General features: G+C 36.5%; 1 long non-coding RNA gene across 2 annotated transcripts in view; it reads left to right on the top strand.

Moving 5' to 3' along the window:
- The first annotated feature begins 10,705 nt into the window (after positions 1-10,705).
- LOC149202736 (uncharacterized) overlaps positions 10,706-12,933 on the top strand; it is a 241,908-nt gene continuing 239,680 nt past the window's right edge. For both annotated transcript variants that reach the window (XR_016253571.1, XR_016253570.1), the window contains exons 1-2: positions 10,706-10,818; positions 10,907-11,081. This is a non-coding gene — a long non-coding RNA (uncharacterized LOC149202736). The remainder of the gene's footprint in view (positions 10,819-10,906; positions 11,082-12,933) is intronic.

Here is a 12,933-nt window from a genome sequence, read left to right as displayed (position 1 = left end):
TCAACAACAAATACATCAGCAATGTCCACAACAATGTTTGGTTCCAATGTCGCATCGATCAACATAGATTTTGCATGGCCCATATAAAGGCCAGAGCCATGACCAAAATCGAAAATAATATGGTGTAAATTTTTCCATTCCCCATAGAAAGCCTTCCCAAGAAATAAGAGATCATACACAAATATTAAGTGAATGATGGAAATGTTTTGGTGGTCTGCAGCTCTAAGAAAGAACCCTGGTGATGAGCCTCATAAATCATTCTACTCATCCCATCAATGAATAACAAAAATAAAAGAGGGGATAAAAAAACTTCTCTACCTCAAACCCCTAGAGGCCTTGAAGAATCAAGAAGGCACCCCATTAATCAATACTACAAAGTTTATAGAGGTGATACAAGGCATAATCCAATCGACTACCTCCACCGAGAGACCAATCTTGTGAAGGATCAATCACAAAAAACACCAGTCAACAAATTCATAAGCTTTTATTATGTCTAATTTAAATAAAAAAAACATTCTTCTTTTTTAACTTAATGGAGTGCATATATTCCTATGAAATCACCATTGCATCTTGAATTTGTCAGTTCTTTAAGAACGCAAATTGTCTAGATACAATATCTTTTGACAGGGTATCCTTCATCGATATTGCAATAATCTTCAAAATCATTTTGTAGACAATATTGCGCAGTGATATTGGCCTATAATCCATTAAGGATTTTGCCTTTAATACTTTAGAAATCAAAGCAATAAATATGGAGTTTATAACACCAAATATCTTATAGGAGATCCATAATTCCTCAACAAGAAGAAGCAGGTCAGAACCCATGAGATCCATAAAATGTAAAAATAGTTCCACAAGCTACCCATATGGCCCGAAGTTTTTGAAACTCACAAATGATTTTCACACCAAATATAGTGCATCATATGTGATCGTCCTGAATTTTTTTCATTTTCCCCCTCATCAAACATTCTTGGATAAATTGAATGACCTCTAATTGATTATCAATGTCCATCCCTTCTCTAACACAATATAGATTCCCAAAGAACTGGATCGCCTCCTCATGTAGTTCCTTCAGTGAGGAAATATGTCAGTCTACTTCCCCACTTCAAATCTCATATGGTATTTTCACTTCTTTGGGAAGCAAATTTTTGAAAAAAAGTTATATTTTTATCGCCCTCAACAATCTTAATGGCATGACCTTTAAGCCTCCATTATGCTTCTTGTTGATTTAGAATATGCCTCTTTCTCCCTTCAAGATCCAGTTCCATTTGTTTCCAAGTATCATAAAAGAAACCCGAATTCAAAGGGTTAGCAATGGCCGTGAGATTTTGGTCAATTTCATATAATTCTTTGATGTTTTTTCTCTCTTTTTTTCACTAATCCATCATCGTACCACCTTTTTGAGTTTTGATAGTTTCCAACAGACCATATCCATGTGAATCATTTTCATGATATTCCCCCTTTGGCCATAAATCTCACATCAATCACACGAATTCACAATATTCCTTTGTTAACAGAATCCCCATTCCATTGAGCGGATGGGAAACAGATCGACGAAAATTTTTCAGATCGCCAGTCAGACGCGCCAAATGACCCGCGAATGGGAGAACAAACTTTAAAAGTTTGTAGATTACATGCACCGATTGCGATGGCATATCATCAGGCAAGATTGGGATCCCCGCAAGCATCGGCTTATATCTATTAATTAGGCAGAGGTTTCCCACTATCTGCACGTCGATTCAGATTGGATTGAAAACTCATGGCTAGATTTATACAGAGTTGTCTCTGCAATTATAGATCCAGCCTCCCCCATCCTGGATCTGAAATCAAAGAAGGTGAAGACCTACGTCAATGGGGATACACCTCACAGGAATCAACTCCAAATCCTTTTCAGCAATCCATGGAGACAAGAGCACTCCAGACCCGCCCCTAGCCAAACAATCTCTAGATCTGGTAGATCTAAGGTCGAAAGTATAAGTTGGAGAGAGAGTCGAAGCATTGAACAATGGATAACAAGGGTTACAATTTACAAATTGCCCGGCCTCATGGAGCTCCATTTGGTTTTAGATCTGAACGGTGTCCCCCATTATGGCAATCTGTGCTCTGGGAAAACACATGGGAAAGATCTGGTGGGAACAAACGTGATCTCAACAAAGGTTACTGATTATCAGAAGCTTTTTGATGCAGTGCAGATAAATCACTTGATCTCACCGAAGAGTCATTGTGTCAAGATTTCTTCCCTCTTTCTCACTCGTTGATCAGGTGGAAGGAACAACAAAGTTTGTTTTAAAAACAAGGCTTGATGGAATCGCAGAGATGGATGTTGGAGACCCGACCCATAAGAGGACGGATTTGGGCTGTCAACCCTCAGATCCGAATGAAAGAGAATTGGCCCAAATATTTATTAAATCCCTGACTGGGAAGTCAGTAAGTATGAGGATTGGAATATGGAACGAGCACAAGTTTTGCAGCAGAAGATTCATCAATAGATAGGTATTCCAAAATGTTTTCAAAGTTTGATTTATGCAGGGAAATATTTGCAAGGAGTCAAGTTACAGGACTATGGTATAGGAAATGATTCTACCATCATCCCGAAATCACGTCTACTTGGAGGTTGTCCAAGAACCAGCTCCAGCTCCAGCTCCAGAGGCCCAACTTCTTTCAAGGACACAGTTAAAAGGAGATAAGAACCACAAACTAAGGAAGAACAATGTCCCAATATACCTGGTCCCTATATTGTGGAACAAATGAACCAGGTGTCGACATTGACAATCAACATGCCAGAAGTTAATGAGATATACTCTGAATTTTATACAAAAGCAATAATATGCAGATTCAATGGATTTTGGCCCAAATTAGAGAATTTACATCAATGGATATACTCTACCTGGACAGAAAACTGTGAAGTTCATTTATGCTCAAAAGGGTTCTTCATAGTCAAGTTTGATTCAACAACAGATCTGCAATATGTTTTAAAAGAGGGACCATGGTTCTGGGGCAATGCAGGTCTCTTCTTGACACCATGGTTCCCGAATTTCGACACATATACCATGGTGGTTTCCAGAATTGCGGTCTGGGTCCGACTACATAATCTTCCTCTTCATTTTTGGCATCACACAATATTTCAAGGAATAGGGAATTCTTTGGGGAAGTTCTTAAAAGTGGATGCAGATCGTGTCTCTAAAGGAATTTTCACTTTTGCTAGAATATGCATAGAGGTAGATCTTAGTAAAGGATTACCCGATAGAATTATTCTACTACATAACAATCTAAAGCGAACACAACCACTTGATTATGAGAATATGGCCTTTCGTTGCCATATGTGTTTACAAACCGGTCACCTTCAAAACACTTGTCCATAAGCAAAAGCAGATCCAAAAAAGAAAAAACCGACAATATTCAAAACCAAAAGGATGACAATTTTCTGAATCACAGGAAGCTGAAGCAGAGGAGGAAGAAATCATAGAAAAGAAAAACTAAAAACAAAAATGTCCAGAAGTCGCAGGAATCTATGCAGAAGAATGATGAAAAACATAACTCCTCAATAGTTCCTATGCCTTCCATACAACAACAGCAGGTAAAGAAAATCCCAACTTAAAAAGACGTTAGCGGAACCAAAAGAATACATGCACCAAAAAGTTCAGATTCAAATAAAGAATCACCTCTGAATATAACAAAAACGCAAATGTCTATTGTATCTTCCACTCCCAACAATAATAGTTGGAGGAAAGTGGAAAAAAAGAAAGGCAGAAGGGAGTAGATTATTTTATGAGTTTTTTGTCTTTGACCTTGGATTCCAGGATCAGTTATTTTTGAATATGCTTTTTTAATCATCTACAATATGTAATTTTGTTCATTTATGAAGAAAGTTGTGATTTTTCCTTGGGAAAAAAAAATCCCCATGTCATTGGAAGATAATGGGAACATGATCAGATAGCATCGCCGAGGTGACCCACGAATGCATCGACCCCAGACACTCCAACAAATTTTCAAGAACCAAAAATTATCAAACCTTTTGGCTATCCCATTCAAGCCTGGATGTTCATTCCTATAGGTAGGCAAAATAGGCATCATCATTATATCCACTAATTTTTTCACCCCAAAAATCCCTTTAAAAAACCCCATGGGATCAATTTTCATTTTGACCCCCAAATCTCCTCAACAGATATTGTCAACTTTAAATCACCAACCAAGATAAAAGAATTGATCTTTAACATACTGCATCTATCCAACCTATCCCATACCGCATCTATCCAACCTATCCCATAACTCCATCCTAGAGTCATATGGGGAATATACATTTAATATATGAAAGCATAATTTAGATCCTATGGAGAAACTAGAGAGAAAAATACTTGCAAAAGTTTTATGAGCCCTGAAATTAACCACACGAGGATCCCATAACGTGACCAAACCCCCGGATTGACCGAGGGCATTGATCAAACAAAAGCACCACCTGGAGCACAATTTTAAAAGTATGACCGTGCCTTATCCCCCGATGCCATCCTCCCCTGTATAAGGATGAAAAATGGGCTATGAGTCTGAATCAAATGTTGCAAATAACACCATTTTTAGGCATTCCCAAAACCCCAAATGTTTAAAGACAAAACCATCATGGCTGAGGTAATTCAACAAGAACTATATCTCTAAGAGCTCGAGCATCTGAATCAACATGGAGGTTTGGAATTTGGGGGTCCATACATTCAAAGAATTTTAATGATAGTCCAATATAATTCGGCTTCTCAGACAAGGCCAGTTTATGTCTACCCCTCTGCTTTCCCCGGATAGTAACATTCCTCATAGAATCAAGACTCATAGAGGGGAGATCCGAGGAATTAATTTTCAAGTGTATAGAAAATAGCTTGATATTCAAAGTTGGATTAAGTCTCAAGAAAGCAGTTTTGATGGCAATAGAATTTGAAGGGGAAAATTCCCCCAAGAAAGATCCAAATCTAATAACCAGAGAGAATGGATCCATGGGATGAATAAAATGTCTCTCCAAATTTATAAGGTCTGAGCCCATCAATGGTAACTTAGAAACCGAAGAGTCATTAAGAGGGGAACAAATCCTCATTTTGGGGAAGATTTAAATATAGTTGACACACCCGAATAACATGATTCATAAAAGGAGATAATTGAACATCCAATATATCCCCCACATTACCATTAGATACATTTTTCCATGCATCAATAAAAATGACATCCTAAAAAACAACTATGGATAAATCAACAGTGAAATGATGATCAATACCTAGAGAGACTGAATGTACTGTAATAGGTCCACCATCCAAAACTACATCAGAATATGAGGTATCAATCTGCCACTCCAAATATGAACAATCTGTCGACCCTTGAATCCACTTCGAAACCCCATAGCTCCAACAGAAATTGGAAATTAGGGGGCTCGTCCCATGGCACCCCAAGCACCAGAATAGGGTCCCCTAATAATCTAAATTAAATATTTGATGAAAAAATCAAATTGTATTTTAATTTTCTAATTTGTTAAAGACATCAAAGTGATTATTTTTTTTAAATGCATTTATAAAATAAAATAAATTAATTGAAAAATATAAAATCTGAAAACTATATTGTAATTTCAAGTAGCACTTACAACTATACTATGTATCTATATTTAAATAATGTATTTAATTTATACAACAATTTAAGTAATTCATACTTTATATTATATTATTTTATGGTTTTGATTTGAAATTTTTGAAGTTTGTAAATTTTACATAATGGTGTGTAGGGGAAGATCGTGCAAACTCATTTTAGTTTATAAGGGTGGAAGGATAGTTGGAAATGGGGCAACTTTAATTCTAAATTGGTGCTTTGAGAATTAAATATGAAAATTTAAAACAATATTACATTAGTGAGCTTTTTTTTTCCAAGGAAAAAATTGAACTTTCTATTAAGGCAATAAAAAGTTACATTTGTAGATGCAGTTGAGCATTTAAAATACTATATGTCCATAAGTAACATATAGTAATCCATCTCTGGGTTAATCGTAGAAGTGGAAACTACTCACACTCAAAAAGTCAAAAAGAGACATTCAAATCATGGGCCTCCCCATTAGTGAGGAAAACGACCCTTTGGTAACTAGATATTGTTCAAAATATACAAAAATGATATAACCGGAAACATCATGTAAAGTTTATGTCAACTATAAACCAACAAAATCAAAAAAGTAACTAACATAACCGAATCAAAAAGAATTTTTGATGGACATCCCTTTCCATCAAGAGATAAACAACTGTTGATTCGACACACGGATCCTGTCTTCTTCAACTTTTGTTATGCGCCAAGAGCCCATAGCCTGTTGCAGACCCTCCTTAGAAAGGAGATATGCATGAGTGTTCCGCTCCCTGTAAATGTGACATACAATTATGTAATCAAAATGTTGTTTCAAATGTAAAGTTTCTTCAAGTAATGGAATCAAAATATAATTATAACATCTTTGTTCATCATTAAGCCATTTTATAACATTATGTTTGTCTCCAAATATTTGAATCGATCCCATCCTCATGTGAATAAGCCAACATAGTAAAAGTTTCAGAGATTATAGTTCAACAAATTTATTTGATCCTGAGCCAAGGCCCACCAAATCTTTCAAAAAAAATTGTTGTTGACATACATGACAAAACTCAAGCCACAAGTGCCCTGTGAATTAGACGCACCATTAAAGTAAGCCCATGGAATTTCACCTCTTATCTGTTCTTCTCTAATGTACCTAGGTGTCTTGACAGGGTTTGGCGGAGGTATAAGAGCATAAATCGAGGCACTTTCTACAATAATAGGAGAATGAGAAGGGACCAAATCCTGAAAAATGCTTCTGTTTAGAGCTAGCCAAATGCCCCATGAGATTATCAAAGGGAAGCTTTTCATGTTTTCCTCTAGGCCATCCCTCCACCATCTTTGCCAGGCATCACATATATTTTCCCCATTCCAAATTTGGGCTTTCCCCAAGAGTCTCAATGTTTCATCCCATGTTTTAATACTAAATGGACACCTTAAAAAGAGGTGTTGGACTGATTCTTCCTCACTTTTGCAAAGAGTACACCATCCTGGACCCATTTTGTCTCTCTTATGAAGGTTATCCCATGTAAGGATTTTGTTTTTTAGGATACACCAAAATAAGAGTCTTGATTTTGTAGGGCTTTTTAGTTTCCAAAGTGACTTACACCACCATTCATGTACTCCCCAAGCCCTTCTTACCATAAGGTAGTTGTAACCAAACTTTGGAGAGTATTTTCCTGTAGGAGCATGTACCCATCTAAGCACATCTGACCGATCCCTTAATCGAACATTTGTTCTCTGGAGTTCTATGATATAATTCTTCCATTCATCTTCCCATTGGGGTTCCATTTGTAAGTATTCCGTTAATTTCCATCCCTGGTGCAAGAAATATAAACCTTGGGAATGTAAGCAAGTCATAACATCCCATGAGAGGGAAAAAGCCTCATTGCATCCCACCTATGGATCTATGCCTATTCTGAGCTTCTCCCTTTTGCCAATGTGTCAAGCCAATCCATCTTCTATAATATCGAAAGAGTCCAAGTCACCTTCCATACAACTGAAACATGCGGGGACTTCTTGTCAGGACTTCGCAGTCATTCATCCATGGGAGTCAGGTCTATGTATTTCCTTTTGATAAATGTTGTCCACAGATTCTCCATTTTTATTAGTATCCACCCCGATTTTGCTGCTAGTGAGGATGCAAAATTTAATAGATCTTTTATGCCCCATCCACCCCATTCCTTTGGTCTATCGACTTTGTCCCAGGCTACCCATAGCAGCACTGAGTCCTCCTTTGTTCCATCCCACAGGAAATAGTTGCACACTTTCCCGATTCATGAAAGTATTTCGTTTGGAACCCATGTCAGCGTCATCTAGTATACAAGAATTGCGACAAGAACCGATTTAATCAAAACCAATCTTCCCGCTTTCGACAACCATTTATAATTCCAATGTTTTATACGATTTTCGATTTTTGCCAGGAGCCAATACCAATATTGTGTCCGATAACTGTCTGGTTTAAGGTGAAATCTTAGATACTTGAAACTATCCTTCATCGACTTAGCTTCAAATGGTAGAGCCGAGGTAACACTGGTGGTTGCAATCCCTGAGAGACCTTTGAGGATCAGAGATGATTTTTGAGAATTAATTCACTTTCATGTTGCTGCTAGGAACAGGTTGAGGTCAACTTTTATGTGCTGGATGTCACTTCTATTTTCATCACTGAATAACAATATATCATCTACAAACAACAAGTGGGTGATATACAGATTTATAGCAACTTTGATACCTTTTAGGTATCCTCTTCTCTTCCCAGCCAAGATCAGATGACTAAGTCCTTCTGCGCTAATAAGAAAAGGAGGGGGGCAGTGGAAATCCCTGTTAAATACCTCTTTGGCTATGAAAGAAAGAGGAAGTTTCCCCATTGATCAAGACAATGAAGCTAACATTTGATATACATCCCATCATCCAAATTTTTTTGTTGTTTTCGACCTTGTTTGTTGGGCAGTCCCTGTAAAGGTGTCTGTGTTCATGGCATTTGCAGCATCGAAATGGTATGTGCTCATAGTCTACCGTTTATTCCCATTCTTCATCATAAACTTCTAAAATGATCTTGTCTGGGAGTGCTCCAGATAGGTCCATTTCCACACAGATTCGGGCGAAAGAAGTGTATTTGCCTCTCAATGTCACATATGATGTCTTAATAAAATGACCTAGTTTATTGCCAATAGCTTTCAAGGACTCTGGCATCCAATAATCTAAAGGAAGGGAGTATAGTCTTATCCATACTAGTACTGAGGTGAACGTTTCTCGTTCTGGGACAAAATTGATCACCCATGGTCGCATGTAAAGGCCTGCAGTAGCGTAGAAGTATGGTCCTCCCTCGAACACTATGTCTTTATCTTCTAAGCTTGTAAACACCACCGTAAAAAAGCCCTTGGATCCAAGGTGCAGGTTTATGTCCCCTTTGGGTTTCCAGTGGTTTCTTATTCATGCATGTAAACCTTTCTCCGTCAGCCAAATCCCCATCAATTTGCATATGATCGCCTATTCTGTCATGTGATCTCTGTGTACTTGAAGCGCTGGGTCACTCAAAACAACCCTAGGAGTGATGGTCGTTTTGGGTTTGCAGATCCCTGTTGCCCTTTGGGTTCATCTTTTCAACTGCCCCCCTCTTTCCTCTTCTCCCTGCAATCTTCCTCATGGTTTCCTCTCTATTCATGATTTTTGATATTTCCTGTATTGGTATCCTCAGTTATCGCCTCTGCTGGTCTCTTGACATTGTACAGATCCTTTTCCTTCTGTTCGCAGTCATGTGACTGTAGGAGGGAGCCTAACTCCCTCCTCCACAATCCTCCATGGTTGACAACACCAAACCCTAGCTCAAAACCTAGTTCTTGTACCGTCTTTCGTTCAAAGATTTCCAAAACCTATCAATTTTATTTATTTATTTTTATTATATATATATATATTTAAATTTTGAATATATTCATAAAATAATCAAAATGTTTTTCATTAATTTAATTGGATATATAATTAAAATAAATTTAACCTTAAAATTATTTTTTAGAATCTAATAATTTTTATAGTGGAAAATTGAAATAAATTTATCTCTATCAACAACCCAACAAAATCTAAAACTTGAAAACTATAACCCAAATTTCCCAAACTTTAAACCCAATTTTAATAAAAATTTATGAAAACTCTAACCCAAATTTCCCAAACTTTAAACCCAATTTTATTTATGAAAACTCTAACCCAAATTTCCCAAACTTTAAACCCAATTTAATAAAAATCTACCAAAATTTCCACTATTTTCCCATTAAAACAATTGTAAAACATAATGGAGCGATTCGTGATAAAAAAGTTACATTTGTCTTTTTACACGACATGCACTGACCATGACGGAGTTGTTGCATCGACAACAACGCAAAAGCTAAAAGCCATAAAATAACAGACGGAAAACCCAGAAAAACAAATCATCTGACACTGTTTCCATTCTACTGTCCGCCCTTCTGTATGACACGATAATGCTTTTTGCTTCTTACATATATGTAGCAGGCTTTTTGGCTTTTTGTAAGTAACCGTTGCATGGTTATGCCTGTGCCTCCTCTCTCGACCTCCCGTTTATTTAAACACTTCCATTCATCACCCTCCCATGCTTTCTCAATTCCAATATCGATGGAGGTGTGCAACCAGCCTCCTCTCGTTCTTTCATTTAAACTTCTAAATTTCTAAATTCCTTTGATTTTGTTGTTGTGGACGTCCAATTCATTTTTGCTTTGGAAGATTTCTTTGGCTTCTTGATTTTTACACTTCTTTATGTTTCTATGGGATTGGGTTTTTGAATTGTTGTTGCTTTTATTCTCATTTATCGATTTTTCCCATTACTTGAAAGTCTGGAGACATGTATCTGCACTTGTAAATGGAGTCGACAATTTCGGACAATAAAAACTCAGTAAGCCTTCAGGTAAACAAGTTTCATCCATTTCTCTTTCATTTCATATTATGTTAAATGGAAGGTTGAGGAGAATTACTCATAAATCTTTGTTTTCTGTTTTCTTTTCGGACAATAAAAGCTCAGTAAGCCTTCAGGTAAACAAGTTTCATCCATTTCCCTTTCATTTCATATTATGTTAAATGGAAGATTGAGGAGAATTACTCATAAATCTTTGTTTTCTGTTTTCTTTTCAGTGCTTTCCTCTGCCCAAGGAATGACAGCGTGCAAAAAGTTGAGTTGAGCTTCGGATTGTGCCATAATGGCGCCTGAAAGAGGAGGACGGTCATGTTGTTCTAAACTTGGTAAATGCCTGTTTTGGTTGCTTTCTGTATGATTTCCTCTGCATCAAGAGGGGACGAGACCCTAACCATATGACTATGGGTGATGTAGAATTACAGATTCCCTACGAGTTGGGTTTGGGTCTTCAGATAAAATAGACGAGGAAGAAAATTGTGATGAAGTCGCCTGGTTAGCCGATGGTGAAAATTGTGCCCCCAACAAAATGTTGACGTCTTCTCTTGTCTCACAGCAGCTACCAGTCTTCCTGGACCACGACAGTGAAAAGGTAGGTAGTCTCTGCTTCCGACATTGATTATCTAGATGAAATAACATGCATAGAAAGTGCATTTAATTTCTTTTTGAAACACTAAGTGAGAGGACGTTTTGTGGAGTAGATGTTACAGACAAATATTCCATCAATTACATCTGGGTTTAATATATCAGTTTTTAGATATCAACTAAATTTACGTTTAACACAGTAGTTTTCAACAATTCACATTTCAAAGGAGCTATAAATATGTTCTTCTTCAATATTTAAACATAGCATATGAATGCATAAGAAAACGATGCCATTTTCTGTCACTAATATGCTATCAACAATAATTATGTTCTTCATTATCTAACCTAGGATATGATGTATGAAGAAAACCATTTGTTTATTGTTATATTTTTTTATTTTGTTGTATCTTATCGGCAAACAAGGCACTCTAAATGATGGTTATTTTGGTTATTAAGACAATATCACTTATTAATCTACGGCTAGAAATACTTTCGCTAGACTATCTTGGAATACTACATGACCTGTATATATTTCATTTAATTTAGAGTGCTGAAAGTTATTTTCTTCTCTGGGTGAAATTTGGAGGAAAATTCATTATTTATCACCCAAACTAGAATCTAATAACTAGAATGCAATCATAATTGTCTAGCAAAAAGGGTTTTAGAAGGAGAGAAAATACTCTCGTGCTCTTCTTTTTTGATCACAAAATAAACTTATGCCTAAAAATGTCAATGCATTGCATTGCTGGTGGTATTGTTTATAATAGTTTTGAAATTCTTTAAAAGACATCAGATTATATATTTATTATTGAGTAACTAGGAGTCCATTGTTACCTATTTTAGATGCAAACACACTATTTATATTCTTTTCCAAAATTTAGGTTTTTGTTTTGTCTAAACATTGATTGTTCTTTTTTTTATTCACAGTTACAACGCTGTATATTCCATATGAGGAATACACATATACTGTCAATACTGTGAACATCTATCATGTCACTCGCAGGAATTGATCCTGGGTGTGGAGGGTTCCATTCCTTCCTCCCAACCACCTAGAATAACCTCAATTGATGTTGATTGTTCTTTCTATTACCATTTGAGAAATACATAATTTTACAAGTTAAAAACATTTTTCACCATTCATACATACATTGGGAAGCATTGGACTCTACAATTTAAAACATAGAAACTTTCCTTCCTTTGATAGTCCGAGAGAGACAAATGCACAAGTGCACTTACATGCATATTACCGCAGGGATAGGATCTAAATGACTATCCACTAATTTTTTTTCTTAAAATTATTTCATGAGTTGAATAGGAGGGGTTTCAGTTAAATGTTTGCATGAGCATGAATCCATGAAGAAAAAAATTATACTGACTATTAGGCACGAAGAAATGTTGTTACCTTCCTTCTCTATACTGAATTTTAGGCATGAAGAAATGTTGTTGCGTTCCTTCTCTTTTTGTTGATTGCTATCAAGTGAAACTTGTTATCTTGCTTGGTGGCCTTTGGGTCCAGGGAGGTGTTGTCTGTCTTAAATGTTAAATAGAAGTCATTTGGTACATATGAACTAAGGACGTAGAGTCCATGACAGAGCCAAAATCAGTCTAGGAGAAACAAGTGGAGTCATTGAAACCATTGACGAAGATAGAGAAATGTGAAGGGGGTTAGGGCATGCTTAGATTTATATTCCCTTCATTTGATGAGATAGGTTGGTTATAATTTCTTTATATCACAGGAGCAATGAGAAGATATTTCTAAAATCCTATTGCTATCTTCTTTCTCCATAGTGTGCATTTTCCTTTCTATTATTGTATAGTTGTAACACTATAATAGTGTATAGGAAAATAGGAGTATAAGA

The sequence above is a fragment of the Pinus tabuliformis genome, chromosome 2_1, assembly GCF_031772625.1.
Source record: "Pinus tabuliformis cultivar Carrire ecotype Pingquan chromosome 2_1, CPIR1, whole genome shotgun sequence".
In the NCBI taxonomy this organism is placed as follows: domain Eukaryota; kingdom Viridiplantae; phylum Streptophyta; class Pinopsida; order Pinales; family Pinaceae; genus Pinus; species Pinus tabuliformis.
The sequence above is the reverse complement of the archived record's forward strand: the minus strand, read 5'-3'. Positions and strand labels throughout refer to the sequence as shown.